Consider the following 11,646-nt stretch of genomic DNA (forward strand, 5'->3'; position numbering starts at 1 on the left):
CAGGAGACGACGGAGGGACCCGGCTGGCTGCGGTGTGTGCGCCTCCTTGATGGAAAGCCCAGTAGGGGCTGCTGGCTACGCCCATCCGAACCTCTCTGCAGCCAGGACACGCCCCCTGCCGGCTCCTCCCACTCCGCCTTCTTCCGGCTTTTCCTCCGTGCCTATCCGCCATCTTTACTGGGGGCACCTTCGGGCGTGAGGCGGTCCTCAGGTTGAAGGCGTGGTGACCCTGAGCTAGGTTAACCGGCGAAAGGGAAGCTGGAAGAGACGCCCGTCCCCGACTACGCTGCTCTGGTAACTCGCGTAATGACGTGGATGGGTGGTCTCTTCTCGCGCCTTATGGGCCTCCCGCCTTTTTTCCCCAGGTGCCGCTCGGGTCACCGTCGGACGGCGGACCGCGCGGCCATTAGTTGAAAGGGACGCCCGGCTCGGTGACGCCACTTCCGGCGCCGCTCAAAGCGCGCGTGGCTCGTGGGCGCTGCCAGGGGCTTATTATCCGCGGGGCTAATTTAGCACCCCTGTGACTGAGCTCTGACGGCGGCGGCTTCTGCTCAATCGGTCCCACCTCCCGCTCGCCTCCTTCCCTGGCTGCTCGCGTTATACGGGGTGCCCGGGCCCCGCTGCTGCCCTTCTGGAATCCAGTGCCTGGACGGAGTTGGGCTCAGTAAATTGGGTAAATAAACAAATATGTATCTAGGCCCTGACATGCTCGGTCAATTTCATGCCTCATTCTACCTCTTGTCCTTAAGTTTCTCCCCTTCCCTTTTGTCTTAGGCGCATCCCTCTACTTGGGCTGTGGAGCCCATTTCCTTCCACCTTTTTAGGGGCATCACGGTTCTCCTCCAGCCCTTTCTTATCTTCGCTCCCTTTAGCTTCTCCCCCTCTGCAGTCCTTAAAATTCTCATTGTTGGGGGGCAAATTATGCTCAGAGACTGAGATTGTCTTTGCCAGTAATTTATTTAACACCGGTTAACTGCAGGAATTATCATTTATAATAGTATTTCACAAGTCAGTAGCATACAGGATAATAATGTCTTTTAACAAGCTAATAAATAACATCCTCCAACCTGTAACAGGGCCACAAGGCTAAAACTTATGGATGGTTTCTAAGCGAAATGTTTACTGTCTTCTCCCTTTGTTCCTGGGAACTAAAACTTAGATTCTTGTTACTGTGCATTCATTGTTCCTGATTAACGTGGGCGGGCCTTCTTGCCGTTTTTGCTTGTTGCTCTTAACCGTAGCCCCAAGACTTTCCTTTAAATACACCTGCTTTCTCCCCAGAAGGCAGGACGGTAGTTTTCAGGACATTAGTCTGCTACCCTTTTCATCTGCTGGCAATCAGTAAATTTCTCTTTCCTTTGTCCTCAAAACCTTGTCCTTGTTATTCTCATTTGGCATCAGGATTAGGACCGAATCTTTGGTAACAAAATTGGCTGAGCCAGCCAGGAGGCACGTCGGCGCCCCTGTGGTGTGCATCCCGCTCTCGACCTCCCACCTAACGCTGTCGGAGCAGAGAGGGGTGCCCTGGGTTGGGCTTGGAGCCCTTGCCTGTGGGAGTGCTGCCTCCTGGGGAGAGAGTGAGGGGCTGTCCCAGCGGCTGGAGCCCCATCTTACTCCCGTCTCTCTCCTTGAAGAGGACGTGGTCTCCTGTAGCTTGAACCTTCTTTGAGGAAGAGTTGCCACACCTTGGCCATTTGGGGAAGTGCCTCCCCCCCCCCACCTTGGTTCCACACTTTTGGGGCAGGTTGTGAATCTTCCAGCCTGTTAGGAGGCATTTGTGGCGCCGTTGGTGTGGAAGTCATGGTTGAGTGGGACCAGGGAACCCAGCGAAGTCGTTCCCTTTTGTTCTCTTTTGAGTTTTGAAAGGTTCCTGTTTGTTTAGTTGGCCTTCGTTTTGATATATTTTGGGTTGGTTCCTTTGTTGTTGTTCTTTCGTCATTTGTCTGCTTTTAAACATGGGAGGTGCCGTTTTAATTCCATCTGAAAGTCCTTTGGGAAGAATTCTGGCCGAATGACCAACTTATAGCTGTAAGCCTTTGTCTAAAAGGAAAATGGGAAATGAGAGCTCTTTTCCATCTTGTAGTTGTTCCCTAGGGTGTATTTTACACAACTGGGGGATTTTTAGTATGCTCCTAGTAAGAGAAAGTTAAATGATGAGAATTCATTGAAGGTCTAGATCATTTTTTAATAAGATAAAACACTGGACACAGACTGCTAGACAAGTCTGAGTTTGCCTACTTTTGTCTTCTTATGAGAGAAAAACTAAAGATGTTTGGGTTTATTAGATACACATCTTTTACCACATCGAAGAAAAATTATGCTGTGGAAAAAATGTATATTTTTAGAGGTTATGGAATATGTTCTTAAGTTTGCCAGTCAGGAAATACTGGTATGACAAACAGTTCATAATTGCTTGCTTCTTGGTTTTCATTTTAAGGGTTAAAAATTGTAATATATGTGCAATTAAAAACTACTAGAAATAATAAGGGAAACATTTCAGTATGTAAATAAAGTAGGATACATGTTGTCGGTAAGAGAAGGTGAGAAGAATGGAGATATTTTTGTTAAGGGAAAAGAGTAATTTTGTCCTGAAGCTAGTTATTTCTAAATGAGGGGGAAAGAGAGGAGGACAAACTTATACGGATATAGGAAGTGATGGAACGGTTGTGGGAAAGGAACCTTGAGAAGAGAGTTTTATGCGTGGTCAAAACTGGCTAAGATTAGATTGAATTTAATTAACTAGATGAATTTGTTATTAAAAGTGAGCTGGTACAAGGCTGGATTTTGGTTTACTCTCTCTCTGTCAAGAGAATAGTTTTTCCTGGAATGTTGAGCTGCTTTTGATAACAAACTAAGTTTCTTCACTTTTTAAGTGATCTTTAGTGATCTATTGTAATGTTCTTTATTTGACTCTGAAATCTTTTATTGTTACTTTTGTTAAAATAAGTATTGTTTCATAGTGACTTATGATCCTATTTGACCAGGTGTTTTAAAACTTTTTGATATTTTTGACAAACTTCCCAAGGATCAAATTCTAAATGAAGTTCTTTTAGCCTCTAACTAACTTTGGGATGTTTCAGTGGGCCCCTGAGGTATCTCAGAGAGAAATTTTAAATTAATTTGAATTATTTTGTATGTTAAATTACATTGGAAACATTGTCAGGTGAGTGGTGATAAACCTTTTTACATTATATTGTATGAGTAAATCGTATTAAAATAAATGTTCTAGAAATTAGATGAAGTTCCTAAAATTTGGATGTATCCTGGTATCGTTATCAGTCATAATTCTAGTTATTATCTTAAAATGTCGTACGTCGTAACACTCAGTTAAGCTTCTTTGTCAACTGCATTGTTGTTACGTTTTTTGTCATTCATAGACAGTTATTATTTCACTCTGATGCTTTGCAAAACTGCTTCATCTTTAAGACGAATCATAGAAAGGACTTTTTGACAAGTACAGCTTTCTGATAACTTTCAGATCATACTGCTGAATTGGGTAGAAATTACAATTCTAATGGAAACCCTGATGGTTTCATAAACTGTTAGCAAAAGGATTAGTTACATAGGCTGAGTGAACTGATGAATATGGTTGTAATTTTTTGGTTTTTATCTGAAATATTACCGGCTTTTAATCTGTGTTTTTCAGATGTCAAGAAACCTTTCCCCTTAAGCTAATTATGATTTATAACAACTTGGTAAATTATACCCTTGTGAGTAGAATTGAAGCATTTATCTTTGCTTTCTATCTGATCCCTCCAGAGCTTGGAAACTCTTGGGTTCCCAGAAGTCTTGTCAGATGAATGAGGAAAATCACCTCCTGTCAGGTGCAGGAATCTCAAGATATTCTGGAGACCTGGAGAAGAGAGGAATTTACCCAGATCTATAGATATCACAGGCAGAATCTGAAGGCAAGCCATTAGCATGGCTTTCCTAGCCTTGAGGGGCCTTTTAAAAGTTCGATCTGGGATTCCTAATGAAAAGTTCCAGTGCAGCCAGTTTAAGAGAGCCTATATGAGCAATTACACTTATGCAAATAATCAGGCCAAGTTTATGGAAACCAGGCTTATTTTGAACAAATTAGTCTTAACACATTATTATTATTTTTTATAAGATACTTAAAAAAAAATATATATATATTTATTTATTTGGCTCTGTGCTGGGTCTTAGTTGCGGCACGCAGGATCTTCGTTGCTGCATGTGTGATCTTTAGTTGAGGCGCGTGGGACCTTTTAGTTGCGGCATGCGAGATCTTTTTAGTTGCAGCATGTGGACTCTTAGTTGCAGCATGCGGGATCTAGTTCCCTGACCAGGGATTGAACCTGGGCCCCCTGCATTGGGAGCGTGGAGTCTTAACCACTGGACCACGAGGGAAGTCCCTTTAACACATTATTGACTGGAGATGTATTAATACATCTTTTGTTACCCGAACGTTATTGACTGGAGACTTATCAATATGTTTTTAGGGAGTGATACAATTAATATCACCGTGTGAAGTTGTTAAAGCTTAAAATTGATCAAGGGTTGGGACTTCCCTGGTGGTGCAGTGGCTAAGAATCTGCCTGCCAATGCAGGGGACACAGGTTTGAGCCCTGGTCTGGGAAGATCCCACATGCTGCGGAACAACTAAGCCTGTGCACCACAACTACTGAGCCTGCGCTCTAGAGCCTGCGAGCCACAATTACTGAGCCCACGTGCCACAGCTCCTGAGCCTGCGTGCCACAAATACTGAAGCCCGTGCGCCTAGAGCCTGTGCTCCACAACAAGAGAAGCCACCGCAGTGAGAAGCCTGCGCACTGCAATGAAGAGTAGCTCCCACTCGCTGCAACTAGAGACAGCCCGTGCGCAGCAACGAAGACCCAACACAGCCAAATAAATAAATAAATTAATTAATTAATTAATTAGAAAAAATAAAATTGATCAAGGGTTCATTATACAACTTATGATTGTTGTTATCGTTCACATTTTGCTCCATTAGGTTTTTGTTCCAACCTTGTGTATATTATAAACGCAAGCTTATTACTGTAAAATTTTCAAAAATGATGCATCACGAGATTTTGGGTGAAGAAGAATTTTTTGATGAATTTTATGCAGATATTTTCTCTGATTGTCTGAGCGACATAAATACTAGTATCCTGGAAAGTGATAGTTCTTCAGAATATAGTTCTGATTCAGACGATGTGAATGTTAGACCAACAAAAAGACAAAAAACCTTAGTGATTGATTCTGATACAGAAAGTGAAAATGAAACTCACAGTGGTGGAGAATGCTCCTTTGCTTCTACAGAAGAGTGGATTGAAGACAGCATTTGACAGAAATTAGAAGACTTTACAGGTGTGTCAGGTGTAACTATTGAATGTAATAACCTGCAAAGTGTTAGTGAAATAACAGCATTAATTTTTGGTAACGACTTTTTCGAGTTGGTCACTTCTCAAACAAACTTGTATCATCAACAGAATGAAAAGTCATATAAAAATTATGATAAGGCTTTAAAGTGGAGTGATGTAACCAGTAGTAACATGAAGTTTCTTGGATTAATAATTTTGATTGCACAAATAAGAAAGTCACACTGGGCGCCCCTGTGGGCGGGCCGGACTTGGCGCTCGCACCCCCTTGGCTGCAGCCCGGCGCCCGCTCCGGTTTCCACTTACGATGCGCGGTCGGTCGAGCCGGTGTATGTGCCTCAATAACATGTCGGCCCCGCTGCCCGCCATTGTGCCCGCCGTCCGGAAGGCCACCGCCGAGGTGATTTTCCTTCATGGATTGGGAGATACAGGGCATGGGTGGGCAGAAGACTTGGCAGGTATCAGAAGCGCCCACATCAAATGCATCTGCCCGCATGCTCCGGTTATGCCTGTAACGTTAAATATGAACATGGCCATGCCTTCTTGGTTTGACATTATTGGTCTTTCACCAGATTCACAGGAAGATGAAACTGGAATTAAACAGGCAGCAGAAAGTGTAAAAGCTTTGATAAGGCAAGAGGTGAAGAATGGCATTCCTTCTAACAGAATTATTTTGGGAGGATTTTCTCAGGGAGGAGCATTATCTCTGTACACGGCACTGACCACACAGCAGAAGCTGGCCGGCGTCACTGCTCTCAGCTGCTGGCTGCCCCTGCGGGCTTCCTTTCCACGCGGTCCTATCAGTGGCTTGAATAGAGACATCTCTATTCTTCAGTGCCATGGAGATTTGGATCCTTTAGTTCCCCTAATGTTTGGTTCTTACTGCTGAAAGGCTAAAAACATTGGTAAATCCAGCCAATGTAACCTTCAAAACCTATGGAGGCATGATACACAGTTCATGTCAACAGGAAATGATGGATATCAAGCAGTTCATTGATAAACTCGTAACTACTATTGATTGATGTCACTAAGAGGCCTTGTGGAGAAGTACACACCAGCATCATCATTGTAGAGTATAAGCTTTTTCCTTTGTCCGATCTTGAAACCTCTAATGTTTGCAGTGTTAAAATGTTTTACAAATACACACCAATGACACAGGCTAAATAAATCTCCTCATGGAAAATTTATGATCTTTTAAGTTTCTATGTATGTATTTGTGTAACATGATCCAGAATATATTAGTATTAAAATAGGTGAAGCAGCTAGCTTCTTTCTCCCAAATGTAATTCAGCGAAATAATAAAATACTGCAACCAGATTTTTTATTACATCCCTTGAAAATTATTAGTATGCTTAATGAAAACTTGTTCAGGTATAAATGAGCAGTTAAGACATAAACAGTTTATGCATGCTGTGACTTAGACTCTGGACTTATTCCCAAATTGCTTAGTCACCATGCAGTATCTGTATATATATTTTTAAAATTAATTTATTTAATTTTGGCTGCGTTGGGTCTTCATTGCTGCACACGGGCTTTCTCTAGTTGCGGTAAGCGGGGGCTTCTCATTGAGGTGGCTTTGTTTGTTGCGGAGCTTGGGCTCTAGGCGTGTGAATTTCAGTAGCTGTGGTGTGAGGGCTCAGTAGTTGTGGCTCGCGGGCTCTAGGGTGCAGGCTCAGTAGTTGTGGTGCACGGGCTTAGTTGCTCCATGGCATGTGGGATCTTCCCAGACCAGGGCTTGAACCCATGTCCCCTGCATTGGCAGGTGGATTCTTAACCACTGCGCCACCAGGGAAGTCCGTGTATTTTTATATATGCGTTCATACGTACTTAATGATTATAATACATAATAAGAATAAGGTGTTATTACATTATTCCTAATAATAGGGATAATGCTTCTAAGTGTCAATAAAGAGTAATATTGCTGTCTTCAATTAATGGCCCTTTTATTTTGGGGACCAGGTTTTTCTTTCCTGAATATAATTTCTACTTAATATTCTTTTTTCCTCTCTAGAAAAGAAATGTGTTCTTTCTTCTTTTATATCCTTCATAACGGACCAAATATTGCCTACTTGCCATAGACATCTGCTGTCAATACGTGCTGTAATTTGACATTCTGAATCACAGATGTGACGGCATTGAAAACGTATTCATACTTGTAGAAAGAAACCAGACATCCCTTCAAAGTTTCTACACTACTTCTTAAACTGGACCTTTGTCTGCCGTTTAGGCCGGCAGAGTTACTTGAATCTTCAGTCCAGGTAACGAGAATAATTCTGTGGTTGTATTTTTCTGTAATTAACTGAAAGAATAATTAGGTCATATTCTAGTATGTTCTGAAATATTTAAGACTGATCTTACAAATTGTAATTTCTAAGATGATTTGCCATAAGATGATTCTCCTCGTAGCATAGAGTTTTAGTTTACTTATTTTGCACATATGTTTGAAACCGACTGCTGTAGGAAATGAACAGTCCATTCAAAAAATTTGCTTTACTTTTTTCTGCCAGTGAACTTATTTGAAATTTTCACTGTTGTCAGAGAGTTTCTGTGCAAACATAAAAGTAGCAATTATTTGATTTTAAATAGATTTTTCAGATTATTGGTTAACATTATTTGAAAGCAAGTTTATGGGTAATAAAAGTTAGTCAGAACTCAATACATATGGTGTAGTTACCACCCAGTTTAATATGTAGCAAAAATGTACACCTGATATTTCTGAACTGTTAATTTTTCTGCTGTATTCCAACTGGCTAGAACACAGTTAGGAATGCATCTTTATAAATGGGTGCTACTTGATGATGGAAATGATTTCGTATGGGCAGTATAGGATGTTAATAATGAAGCCATACGTTTATGTCTGGATTTACAGTTTTAAATAATTTACTAAGTCATTTTGCTTTTATCTTGAAGAATATAAACTGTTGTTTCACTTACATAAATCAGCAAGATCTAATTTATGGCAAGAAATATTCCGTTGAAATGTTGTGCTGTAACGTGGGAAAATGTAAATCTTTTTCACGGTTTCTATCAAAGTGAAATAAAATTTAATTCTGAAAAAAAAAAAGAAAGAAAGAAAGTCACACTGGGAAGAACATTGGTCAACTGATCTCTTACTTGAAACACCTATCTTTCCAAAGATTATGACGAGAAGAAGGTTTGAACAAATAATAACATTTCTTCACTTTAACGATAACTCAGAAACTCCACTTTCTGCAGACAGAATTTCAAAAGTTAAACCTCTTTTGGATTATTTTCTGCCAAAATTTCAATTGATCTATATACCCAAACAAGAGCTATCACTTGATGAGGCAATGATGAGGTGGAGAGGACAACTCAGATTCAAAACCTGTAATCCTGGAAAACTTACAAAATATGGAATTTTAGTCAGGATGGTTAGCGAAAGTGAAACTGGATATATATGCAGCCTTGAGATTTACATGGGTGAAGGAAAGAAACTGCAAGAAACAATATTGTTGGTCCTACAACCTTATCTTGGTTCATGGCCCCATATTTACCAAGACAGTTATTACAACAGTGTGTTCACATCTGAAATAAGAGAGAATCGTGGTCTACTAAACCAATTAAAGGAGAAATCTAAAAATCTACAGAGGGGAGAAATGACATTCTTACGGAAGGGAGAAGTGATTCTTCTTATATGGAAAGACAAGAGGCTAGTCCACATGGTGACAACTATTCAAGACACCTCCATAGCATCTATAGGAAAGGAATGCAGGAGGACTGGCCATCAGATAACTAAGCCCACTTGTATATAAGAGTATAATAAATATATGAAAGGAGTCGATCAATCCAATCAGTATCTGGCAAACTTCAGTATCCTCCGGAAAACTCGCAAATGGTTTAAGAAAGTGGGTTTCTATTTGAGTAATTGCGGTTTATTCAATGCGTTTAAAATTTATTGTAGCCTTATTGCACAGAATAAAATGACTTACAAGCAGTTTTTGTTAGCAGTAGTTAGAGAATGGATAACTGACCATTCTGGTGAATGTAGTGGTAGTCCCACACCTGGTCCTTCAAGCCCCCCGAACGGATCCACCATGTCGACTATCAGGTAAAACAAAAGAACATATTCTAGAGGAAATAATACCCACAGGACTAAAAAAAAAATGCTGCCGGGAAGTGTAGAGTCTGCTCTTCCAGGGGAAAGCGCAATGAAACACGGTATATTTGTAATAGATGTTCTGTTCCCCTGCACAGAGGTGCCTGCTATACTGCCTGTCACACTCTAACGAAATATTAGAATGCTTTAGTAAGATGTATACAAAGTTTCAAATAAATACATTAAGTGCAAAAAAAGTTGCTGATATTTACTCAGACGCGGGTGTTTCAATATTCACTTACATAACAAATTGCCAGCCATGGGTGTTAGTTTCTGCAAAAATCCCCTGGTCAGTAATGTGTTAATTTGGCTAGATTTAGTAGAAATGAGGATAATTTAGAGAGAAAAATTATGTTTCAATAGTATACCTTTGGATATTGAAGGTTTGTATTTGAGGTTTTGTATTTATTCTCTACATCCAAGATGGCTCCTTGTTACTATGTTACATTATTGTAAAGTTTAATTGAATTATTAAAATAATGTTCTAAGCTTGTTTCTAAAGCCAGTCACAGTAATCTATCTTTGGATGAAGATCAGATGCCCTGTGACTTGCAACTAGGAGATTATGCACCCTGGAAAAGACATCATTTAAAGGACTGTCTCCAAATTAGACAAAAGGACCCTTATCAGGTACTCTTTAACTAGCGTATGTGCAGCAAAATTGAAAGAAATTGACTCTTTTATTTATTTATTTATTTGGCTGCACTGGGTCTTGGTTGTGGCATGTGGGATCTTCGTTGCAGCATGCAGGATCTTTAGTTGTGGCGTGCGGTATCTTTAGTGGCGGCATGCGGGATCTTATAGTTGCGGCATGTGGGATCTTTTAGTTGCGGCATGTGGGATCTTTTAGTTGCGGCATGTGGGATCTTTTAATTGCGACATGCAGGATCTTTTAGTTGCAGCATGTGGAATCTTTAGTTGCAGCATGGGGGATCTTTTAGTTGTGGCATGTGGGATCTTTTAGTTGTGGCATGCAGGATCTTTAGTTGCGGCATGTGAACTCTTAGTTGCAGCATGTGGGATCTACTTCCCTGACCAGGGATCAAACCCAGGCCCCCTGCGTTGGTAGCACGGAGTCTTAGCCACTGGACCACCAGGAGAGTCCCTGAAGGAAATTGACTCTTCATGTTTTCTGCTTAAGAAGGGCCTCTGCATTGGACTGTCTGTAGAAAAGACTGCTGACCACAAATGACACCCATACCAGAATGAGAAGAAGGTAACAGTAGTGGTAGGCAGCTGACCCAAAAATCTGGACCAGGCCTGTAAGAACCATCCAACTAATTTAATTATTATTATTTTAAAAATATTTATTTATTTATTTACTTATTTTTGGCTGCGTTGGGTCTTAGTGTGGCATGCGGGATCTTTTTGTTGTGGTGCGTGGGCTCTTCGTTGTGGCACGCGGGCTTCTCTCTGGTTTTGGCGTGCAGGCTTCTCTCTAGTTGTGGCGCGCGGGTTCAGTAGTTGCAGCGCGTGGGCTTAGTTGCCCCACGGCAGGTGGGATCTTAGTTCCCCGACCACGGATCGAACCCTCATCCCCTGCATTGGAAGGTGGATTCTTAACCACTGGACCACCAGGGAAGTCCCATCCAACTAATTTAATTAAGCTGTTTACCAATTGTTTGTCTTCTATCAAAATGGAAAGTTATTGTTTTACTTCTAACCATACTTTTAACTCCATTGTTCAGGATGGAAAGAAAATTCTTTAGTGAAGTTGTCGTCAAGAGTATAACTATTTATGACATGTATCACTGCTTGCTTTGAGTATACTGCTAAAAGCACATATACAATGTTTGAATGACAATTTGGTATAACTGATAAAGCGTAGAGCCTATAAAATGTTTCTTCGTTAGCATACGTCTGAGCTTGTTCACTATGTTTGATTAGTTTTCCTCCAATGTGGATAACTAGACACACACACACACACACGCACACACACACACACACACACACACACACACACACACACACACACACACACACACACAGTAGGCCTAGCACTGAGGGGCATGGTGGACCTAGGGCCTGCAGCAACCACCCTGGCCTCAAGCGACAAATATTTTGATCATCAGTGCTTTCTTTCGAAACATTTGCAAACAAAAAGGGGAAATTATAGAAGAAATTTTCACATATTGAGGTATGGTGAAGTTATTCTGGCTTTTACATGATTTAACTTAGATTAGAACA

The 11,646-nt window shown here is 41.1% G+C and overlaps 1 pseudogene; it reads left to right on the forward strand.

Annotated features, from left to right (window-relative positions):
- The first annotated feature begins 5,327 nt into the window (after positions 1-5,327).
- On the forward strand, positions 5,328-6,750 carry LOC102997402 (acyl-protein thioesterase 1-like; annotated as a pseudogene).
- Positions 6,751-11,646: the final 4,896 nt, after the last annotated feature.

This window comes from Balaenoptera acutorostrata, chromosome 6 (assembly GCF_949987535.1).
Source record: "Balaenoptera acutorostrata chromosome 6, mBalAcu1.1, whole genome shotgun sequence".
Lineage (NCBI taxonomy): Eukaryota > Metazoa > Chordata > Mammalia > Artiodactyla > Balaenopteridae > Balaenoptera > Balaenoptera acutorostrata.